Genomic DNA, 9,958 nt, shown 5'->3' on the forward strand with positions numbered 1-9,958 from the left:
TCTTCATTCCAGCCTCGCAACATTGATCTTCCACAGAAAGATAAGGACGATTAATTGTCTTACATAATTAGAAAGATAATTAAAAAGCCACATGCGGCTACGCCCGAAATACACAAGGGCAAAAGAAGAAGGAAGACAAGGATCTGGCTCGCTGATCTCTACTTTCTTGATGCGTTGCTGCAGACCGCGGGAACTAGTCTCCGCGACGAGCGGCGATGAGCTCTTTCGTGTCCTCAAGACGCTGCTTGAGAACATCCACGGATTCCTCCACGAGCCTTTGGCGCTCGTTGCGGAGCATGTCATTCTCGTCCATAAGTTTCTTGACGATGACGCCGGTCCTCTTCAACAAGGCACTGGTCTCCTCCTGCTGGTCTGCACTTCGGGCGATCTTCTCCCTCAGCAGATCGCGCTCGGCCTGGAGCCTCTCATTGCCCTCCCTTAGTTGCCGGATGACGCCGGTAGCCTGTTCAAATGAGGCTTTCATGTCATCCTGCAACCTCGCCCAGCCGGAGATCTGATCCATCTGGCTATGGACGATAGCATGCATGCGCCTATAACAGTCGTCGCCTGCCCGCGAGAAATTTTCCCAGGCCGCCGCGGCGCGGCGGGACATCTCTACTGCATTCGTGGCACGGCGGGACATCTCTGCTGCTTCCGCGGCGCGACTAGACTAGTCTGCTGCATCGACGGCACGGCGGGACCTCCGTGCTGCTTCAGTGGCGCGGCGGGACCTCTGTGCTGCTACTTCTGCGCGGCGGGACATGTCGGCTGCTCTCGCAGCGAGGCGGGACATCTCTCGTGCTTCCGCTTCCATGCTCGCCTCTCCCTGGTGGCAATCTCTCGACCCAGAACTCACGCTGGCCATGGCAGACGCAAGGGAAGGATGCTGAATGACTTGTTTGTTTTTCTGGATGAGGAGTTGAGGAGGAATGTGCAGTCATCTTGGCATACTAGTATTTATAACCGAGTACTAATACGCTCCTAAGTGGGAAACCGTTTAGGTTGTGATCGGTGTGAACAGGTTTGCAATTCAATATAGCGTGGTACTAATACGCTCCTAAGTGGGAAACCGTTTAGGTTGTGATCAGTGTGAACAGGTTTGCAATTCAATATAGCGTGGAGTAATTTGGAATGTGACGAGACGCAAGCTTAAAATTTATTGACGGTTCTAGTTTCGAAGTGCGGCACTATTCTCGGATGGAGTACTTCTTTTTTTACTCCCTCCTTTCTGGTTTTATAGGGCTTATCTCAAAATTTTAGTTTTTCCATTTAATAAGGCTCAATTTGGTTGTTCCCCAACACATGTTCAGATTCCAAGGTGCATTAAATCATTGCATGCAAGTATTAAGAGAAAATTGACCAATGCATGTACTTTATGCATGCATGCATTGCAATTAATGCATTGATAAACATAATTTTTTAAGAAAAACAAGAGCATTAATTAGGTGCTTTTGCAAACTACAAAAAATATTCCACCACTCACCATCTTGGTTGGTGAGATTTTTGAATTAAGCCCTATAAACCGGAAAGGAGGGAGTACTGCTGTGTACGTGCAATAACTGGCACCATCGTATACATATCTTATGGTTAATGGGGCGTTCGACAGGAATAGCCGCGTGGCGAGCTCTCAGACACGCGTCTCTTTTTTCTTGAAAAGGAGGATGATGACCCCTGGCCTCTGCATCTGGGAGTCACACACGCATCTGTAGCTACGAATTGTAGTGTTCTCAACCATCCGATTGGCTCTATCATGGATGTACCTATATACTAAAACATGTCTAGATACATCTATATTTTGACAAATGGAAGGCATGTATTGTGGAATGGAGGGAGTGCTTGTCATCAAAATGGATAAAAACGGACGTATCTAGAACTAAAATACGTCTACATACATCTCCTTTTATCCATTTTGATGACAAGTAGTACGTCTTACCCAAAGGAACTTTATATCCAACAAACACAAAATATCCGTTCGACTGTTGGAAATTATTGATCTGGTGTGGAAGTAATTGCTGCATCGCCACCAAAACCCACCATTTCTTAAGCGAAAGTAGACCAAGGTAATGCCTATATTAGCATATTACTAAGATAAACAGAAGGCACTGTAGAAACATTTAGGACGTGAGCTTGTCAATCTGAATGTGGAGGGACACAAGCTTAGCCCCGGCCAGTAGCTTGGGCGGAACTGTCAAGAAGGTCAGCTCCTGCATGTCGACGTCGCCGGGATCCTTGCTGCTTGTCACCTCCATTTCCACCTTGACGGCGTCGGTCATGCCTTTGGGCTCCCCCAGCGGGCCATTCGCCCACAGCTTGGCCACGTAGTGCGACAGTGGGGACGCCCCCGCTCTGATGCAGACGACCGACACGGCGATAGGCGCGCCGATGTCGAGCATGCCGCCGACCAAGAAAAATGCGCGGCGGTCCTCCTCCACGAACAGCAAGAGCCTTGGCTCCGACAGTGGCACTTGCAGCTGGAGCACCTTGCCGTACTGGATCCTGTGCACGGGCATGGGATGCGCGGTGCTGATGTGGTGGTAGAGCGCGGGCGGCGGGCCTTCGTAGCCGCAGACGGGCACGGGGCATTTGCAGGGCGCAAGCGGACACACGCTCTGGTGATCGGCAAGCTTGTGGTAAGTGACGTAGAACCCACAGCCTTCGTGCGGGCACTCCACCCTCACCGACGAAAGGACGGAGTCCACCGCCGTGTTCCGCATGTCGAAGCCACCGCCGCGCTCGCACTTCTGGCACTGCCGCTGGTTCCCGGGGCGCTCGACGCGGGTGTCCGCGCAGGCCAGGTGCCCTCCCTTGCACTGCAGAAATCAATCGAACAGCACATCAATCAAGAAACTTGCACCTTGCTCAATCAGCCGAACGGGTGAGGTGTATTCGAACCTCATACACTGGAGGCATCAAGGGGCGGAGGCACAAGGGGCAGTGGAGCACGGTGAGGTCCATCGAGACCTTAGAGAGCTCCATCGTCGGGTCCTATTCGGTCTACATGATCTCGCCCTCCTCATGCACAACCATCTCTCGACTTGGGCCGGGGTATTACAAAGCTTTACCGTCACATATTTTATACTACTTCAAGGTGCATTAAATCAACACATGCAAGTATCAAAAGGAGAGTCACGGCATGCATGCATGCATGCGTTGTAATTAATGCATCGGTAAACGCAAATTATTGAAATATATCGAGTGCAGTGCTCTGGTGTGTCGCGTCAACTCATACATCAACGAGAAGTTTGATTATCCTCTCCCTCGCGGACTTAACTGCAGCTTCCTTTGGCTGTATGACAGGTTGGTCATACACGCAAAGGCAGGAGCGTCCCTCCCTCGCCCATGAGCGTGGTGGCTGGCAAGACTAGGAGAAGCTTTCGCTACACGCTCTCCCTCCCGCACGTGGTGGACATGCAGCAGTTCAATCGGCGTCAGATGGCCAGAAGCGTACTGTAGTACTCCTCCAGTGCAGTAGTACTCCATCATTGTTCGACTTCCCGAAGAGGCGAAGAGCCAAGCGCAGCTCGGACGCTCGTGTGGCAGTTTCATGTGTAGAGTAGTCTAGGATAGCGTGTACCGTGCCTATAAGCTTAAAATCGTTGGGGTCGGCTCCATGCTATGTGGCCGTCTCGAAGTTTTAAAAAAAATTAAAATAGTCTTCTGGCCCTACCTGACACCCTGGTGATTGTAGTTTGCACGCTCATCTGGTCAAGACAGGAATATATATTTTAATTTCTTTTTTTTGAAAAGGAGGGACTCCCCGGCCTCTGCATCAGAACGATGCATACGGCCACATATATTTTAATTTGTGGTGGGTAAATGTTAGAGGTTGCAGCAAATATATTGTACACTGCGGGTCTTTCAGCCAAGTTTAGAGGCAAGCATGTGGGGCCAGTGCTATGATGTGTCGCGTCAACTCGTACAACGAGGAGAACTTGATTTTACTACACGCCTTCTCCCTCAGCCATGCGCGCGGTTGCTCACAAACGAGGACAGGCTTTTGCTTAGTAGTACTTCTACAACAAGCTATCCATCCCGATCGCGGTGGACGGACATGCAGCAGTGGATTCGACACTGTAGAAGCAGTAGTAGTAACATCATTGTTCGTCTTCTTGAAGAGGCGAAGAGCCAAGCGCAAACCGAACGTTGCAGTTGCGAACATTGGAGCACGCATATAGCCAGGCTCTTGCATGAGACAAAATTGCTATGTGAGCCCACTATTGTACTAGTACGTACAACTACTTGCTAGTATAGCCCTATAAACCAGAAAGGAGTATTTGCCCTTCTAGAGATTTCAACAAGTGACTAGACTACACCGAGACGGAGTACATATGGAGCAAAATGAGTGAATCTGCACCGTAAATAAATACGTACTAGTTCTATCATTTTCCTCTGCGAGGTGCACAATATTGAGTATACTGACTAGTCTCTTTTTGACACGCATTTACGTTTTTTTACACAGTACAGACGCAAGCGCTCATATACACGCGCATACACTCACCCCTATGAACGCACACACGCACGGCACTATCATCTTGAAATTTATGAAGTCACCATAGGCACCTCGTCATCGACGGGTCCATAGGTGCTTGAATGCCAAGGAGGGAGAGGGTAGCGGTTCCCGAGACGTTGAACGGTCAATGATGCATCCTCAATTACATGCAGAGGGAATTAATTGGAGAAGCAGAATAGAGCCAGCACGATGTGAATGCAACACAGTTTGGACTCTCATATAATAAAGGCGCCCACCACTTCAATCCATCTACTCCCAAGTCTCTGCGCTCACTCCAATCCAAGACCAAGTGACCAGAAGCCACAAGCACCTATGGAGGCGATGGACGCGAGCGGCAGTCGGCTGTGCCAAATCATCCAAGGCGCCGGCCTGCGGCCCCGCACCATGCAGCGTTTCCAGACGGTGCTGGCGATCGTAGGCATCGTAGCCCTCGCCGACGCCGGCTTCGCCTCTTGCATGGACGACATGATGGTCAACTCCATCCGCAAGTTCACCGCCGTCAAGAAGCGAGCGGACGACCTTGCCGTACTGCTCCAGCCCGCGCGCCCAGGCTCCTCATTGCCTGCCACCCTCATCGGCCTCCATGGTGACGAACTCTTTCAAGCCCTGGTGGCCCTGCAGGCGCCGGAGGTCGCGACGAAGAATGTGCACCTCGAGGCCGCGCTCGCGGCGCAGCGCCTCGCCATGCAAGAAACCGTCGACCTGCACATCCACGTCTACGAGGAAATCGTCTACATAGGCCACTACAAGGCAAGCGAGGATAGAAAGACATTGGCCTTCTTCCAGCGGCTGGAATCTTTGGACGCCATTGTTCAGAAGCACGTCGACCTGGCCACGAAAGCCGCTGCTACTTAGGCGCCGTTCGGTGGGCCGGCGCCCTGAGTCGAGGAGGTGGACATCGTCGATGGATGCATATCTTCTTGCCTCCTGTAACCAGCACTGCATCACCTTGTGGCCTTAATGTTTTATTAGTATAGTACTCCCTCCGTTCCCAAATATAAGTCTTTCTAAAGATTCCAGCAAGTGACTACTACATACGGAGCAAAATGAGTGAATCTACACTCTAAATTATGTCTACATACATCTGTATGCTGTATTCCATTTGAAATAGTATCTAAAAAGGCTTATATTTATGAACGGAGGGAGTATATGGCATTTTTATTCCAGTCGTAACGTTTTCAGTGTGAGGTGGGGCCGCAGTTGAGCAAACCCACCCCGCCCACCGGGCATCGGCCGAGTTTAGAATTAGAAGAGAGAAACGAGGGAGGAGAGCTAGCTGTAGCACGGACGCTGTTGTCAGATGGGACTCGTGTTTATAGAATAGGAGTATTGAGCACTCGTGCCTCTTTTTTTGAGGGAAAAATTAGTCGTATGTCTAGTACCACTAGTTGGGTGCGTGCGACCTATAGCTGTCATCACTTTAGGTCTCCTTTTCGAACCGCGGCTACGCTTCACAGTACATATTATTTCAAGCATTTATCCTCCTATATGTACTCCTAGGCTATTTCCACGTGCTCCCATTCGCCGACATGTGGGACATAGAGCATCTGGGTCGTAGTGCATGCACGACTCGGAGCATATGCCGGGGTACTTTACATTTCAGACCTCACGAATTACATGCAAACCCCCCACAGAAGAATAAATAAATGAATGAATTACTACATGAAACTAGATTATTTTCGTGGAAACCGGAGCACGTTCATTAAATTTTGGACATAACATGTTTATAAAAAATGACCGGACCGAAACCAGTCTAAGGGCCTCTTTGATTTTTCCCGCAAAAAAGGGCCTCTTTGATTCGCAGGATACTGAAAACACAGGAATGGGGAAAGTATGATGGCGATGAACCGAGACGAGGAGAACTCTAACTCAGTTAGAGGTTAGAGTTAGATTCTAACCCTGAACTAACTCTAAACCAAAGACGTGTATGGATGGCAGGGTTAGATTGACAATAAATGCTCTATCTCAATCATTTGACTACTTTGGACCCTATTTCCTGCCGGATTTGGAGGGTGCTTGGATACGTTTTAGTTCCATGACTAAAAGTAGTGGGACTAAAACTTGCTAGCCTCACCCATGCTTGGATCCAAATACTAAAGAGACTAAAATCAAGTTAATGAGCATTTATTATCCTCCAAACCCTCCAATCCAAAACTCGCCTGTGTTAAAGGAGAGGAGTTAAATGAGGAGAGAGAGGACTAATCCACATTTTAGTAGGGGTACCCCTGACTAAATTTTTTTAGTCTCGAGACTAGTTTTAGCCCCTCTTTAGTCAGGGGTTCTTGGAACTTTAGCCTCTTAAAGAGACTATTTTTAGTCAGACTAAAATAAGTCCCTTGGATCCAAGCACCCTCTTGGTGTGGCCGGCTCTTCTGTGGCCTCCTCCCGCTCATAATTGACATAAACGAACCATCTATACAAATCAAGCATGCAAAACATGATAATTTTTACTTTGTCCATACAAATGAGATATCCCACTTAAACATACAAGTCGTCAATCAAGCTTCACAAAATAAAAAAAATACTGCATGAAACAAAGAATGAGCTAACTCATCACGAAAGTCATTCACGATAGGGAGGGAGCCCGGAGCCCCTCACGCACCGAGGGAGGAGCTCGCCATCGTCGCTCTGGAGGAAGGCTCTGTAGAGCCCAAGCCCGGGGAACCCCTCCGACGCCGGCCCTTGCGAGTTGAGGTCGACACCGGCATGGGTAGCAGGGCCGCTTGCCGCCGACTGGGAACTTAATCTTTGGGCCTCTAGAAATAATGCAAGCCTTAAACTGAAATACCTAGAAAGGTGAATTGAATATTTGGGCCTCTAGAAATAATGCAAGCCTGAAAGTGAAATACCTAGAAAGGTGAACTGAATCTTTGGGCCTCTATAAATAATGCAAGCCTGAAACTGAAATACCTAGAAAGGTGAACTGAATCTTCGGGCCTCTAGAAATAATGCAAGCCTGAAATTGAAATACCTAGAAAGGTGAACTGAATCTTTGGGCCTCTAGAAATAATGCAAGCCTGAAATTGAAATACCTAGAAAGGTGACATGAATCTTTGGGCCTCTGGAAAGATTTATTACCTCCTCAAGCAGCTTCAAACAATTCCATGCGTGCACCACAAATCTATACCAAGTTTGATCAGGATCTACTTTTCCAAATCAGAATTAGCGCTAGAGCAAGCAAGATCAATGATATGGCCGTGAGACAGAGAAGGAACGAACAAACTCACCCCTCTCGCGACCTCCCTGGTAGATGCGCCGCCGCCGCGCACGACAGAGGGAGAAAAACGACTGGTGAAGGGGGAGCGGGGCGACCTTCAAAGGCCGGAGGGAGAGGGTGGCCGGAGTAGGGCGGCGGAGGCCGGAAGGAGAGGGCGACCGGAGGAGAGAGAGGGCGAGCGGCCCTATGGGGAACAGAGAGGAGTCGTGCGAGAGGGGGAGCGATCTGGTGCGGGCAGGGGAGATTTTTTTAGTTCTCTTTTAGTGGGCCCGAGGATAACTAACTCAATTAGAACCTCTCCACCAGGCTAGTTTTTTAGCTGGGTTAGAGCAAACTAGCTCAAACTAACCCCTCTTGTTTCGATAATTTGATGCTATTTCAACCCAAACTAGCTCTAACTCAGGGATCCAAACAAAGAGGAGTGTTACTGTGCATGCTATAGTGTGGACCGTAGCACATTGTTTTTTATGGCCATATCACCACATTGTTTTCTACTGCTGGTTCACTGGGCTACCGTGGTTCGCACCGCTGGTTCACTGGGCTGCCGTGGTTCGCACTCCTCCGACCTGAGTAGTACTCTAGTATAGTACTAGTATATACCGCATCATTCTTTGCTCCTTACTACTCCGACATGTGGGAGAGCCAGCATCCGGGTCGACGTGTCATGCACCAGATCAGAGCGCGGAACGGAAGGGGGGCATCACCCCGGTCGGAGCGCCAGTAATTCATGACTATAGTGAGTGGTCATATCAGAAGTCTTTCCAGCAGTAACGCGCCGTCAAATCGCATAGCCCCACTCGCTCACCCTCCTCGCCTCTCTGTCAAACCGCCTACCCGAAAACTGCCGCGCGTACTGCCCGGGAAAAGCCCCACCCTCAACTTTTAACTACGCGAAAATAGTTTGAGCTTGTTCGTTCTATATAAATACAGTACTTACTGTATGTTTATTCACCCGTGGGGTTGTTCAATGAATGGAGGGGCGGGGAGCACAAGTGAACAATACTGTAGTACTACTAGTAGTAAGTAGGAGTCGTACAGTAGTCACCTTAAATAGAGAGTTTCTTTTCTTTAAATGCCACGTACACAAATTGAAACGCTTGTTGTGGAGAGAAAAAAGATAATCACTCCACTATATATGGACGCAGGGTCCTGAGCGCTTGCTTTACTAGGGTTGCTCTGTTCATTCTCTCATCCTCTCCAGATATAAACAAGACAGCGGTAGCGACATTTTCTCTCTGCTCACCGCTGGTCACAGATCCGGCCGGATCCCTTCGGCCGGTGTATGTAGAGGACTAAAAGGTGCATCGTTCACGCGGTCATCGCCGCCGAGGGAGGAAACCCACAGCTGCCGGAGGGGCCCAATCCTCTGCCCGTGCCGTTCTCTCCGACACAGCGCCGGCTCGGGAGGTCCTCCGACCCTTCTTCCTCCCTGTCGTATTGTCCGCAGATCCGACCTGCCGCCGCCGACATCCCGGCGACCCTTAGGTATAAGTTCTTCGAAAGCGGCCTTGCTCTACTGCCCCAGCTCCCCATGTGTCTGCATGTGCATCTTTTTCTACTCCCATCAGCTCTTCCAAAGCTACCTAAATTTTTAGTATTATTAGAGGTAAAGCTACTTCATGCATTCGAATCTAGGGCTTTGTTCAAACAACGAAGAAAGGGGGGAAGTTGTAGTATGAATCTAGGACTTGATTCAAAGAGGAAATAATATGGTGAAAGTAGTAGAGACCGGATACCCAACCGATCTCTTGGTTGAAAAGGGAAATAATGGGAAAACGCAGTACAAACTGGATAAGGAACAGATCTATTATTGGTTGAAAAAAGGATAGAAAGTGGCGGCTGGTGGACAAGTCAACAGAGTATGTCCAGGATTAGATTTGCTGCCATCACATAGTAAAAGGTCTCCAGGATTAGATTTGCTGCCCTCACATAGTAAAAGGTCTCAGGATTAGATTTGCTGCCCTCACATAGTAAAACGTCTCAGGATTAGATTTGCTGCCCTCACATACTAAAAGGTCTCCAGGATTAGATTTGCTGCCCTCACATAGTAAAAGGTCTCCAGGATTAGATTTGCTGCCCTCACATAGTACAAGGTCTCCAGGATTAGGTTTGCTGCCCTCACAAAGCATGAACAAACTCGGCATCACCACTTTATGCCTCCTTGTAGGTACATTGTGCTGATGCGTCCACTGTCGCATGTCCTTATACCAACCTTTTGCTGTTGTTAATGT

This window comes from Triticum aestivum, chromosome 4D (genome assembly GCF_018294505.1).
Source record: "Triticum aestivum cultivar Chinese Spring chromosome 4D, IWGSC CS RefSeq v2.1, whole genome shotgun sequence".
In the NCBI taxonomy this organism is placed as follows: Eukaryota; Viridiplantae; Streptophyta; class Magnoliopsida; order Poales; family Poaceae; genus Triticum; species Triticum aestivum.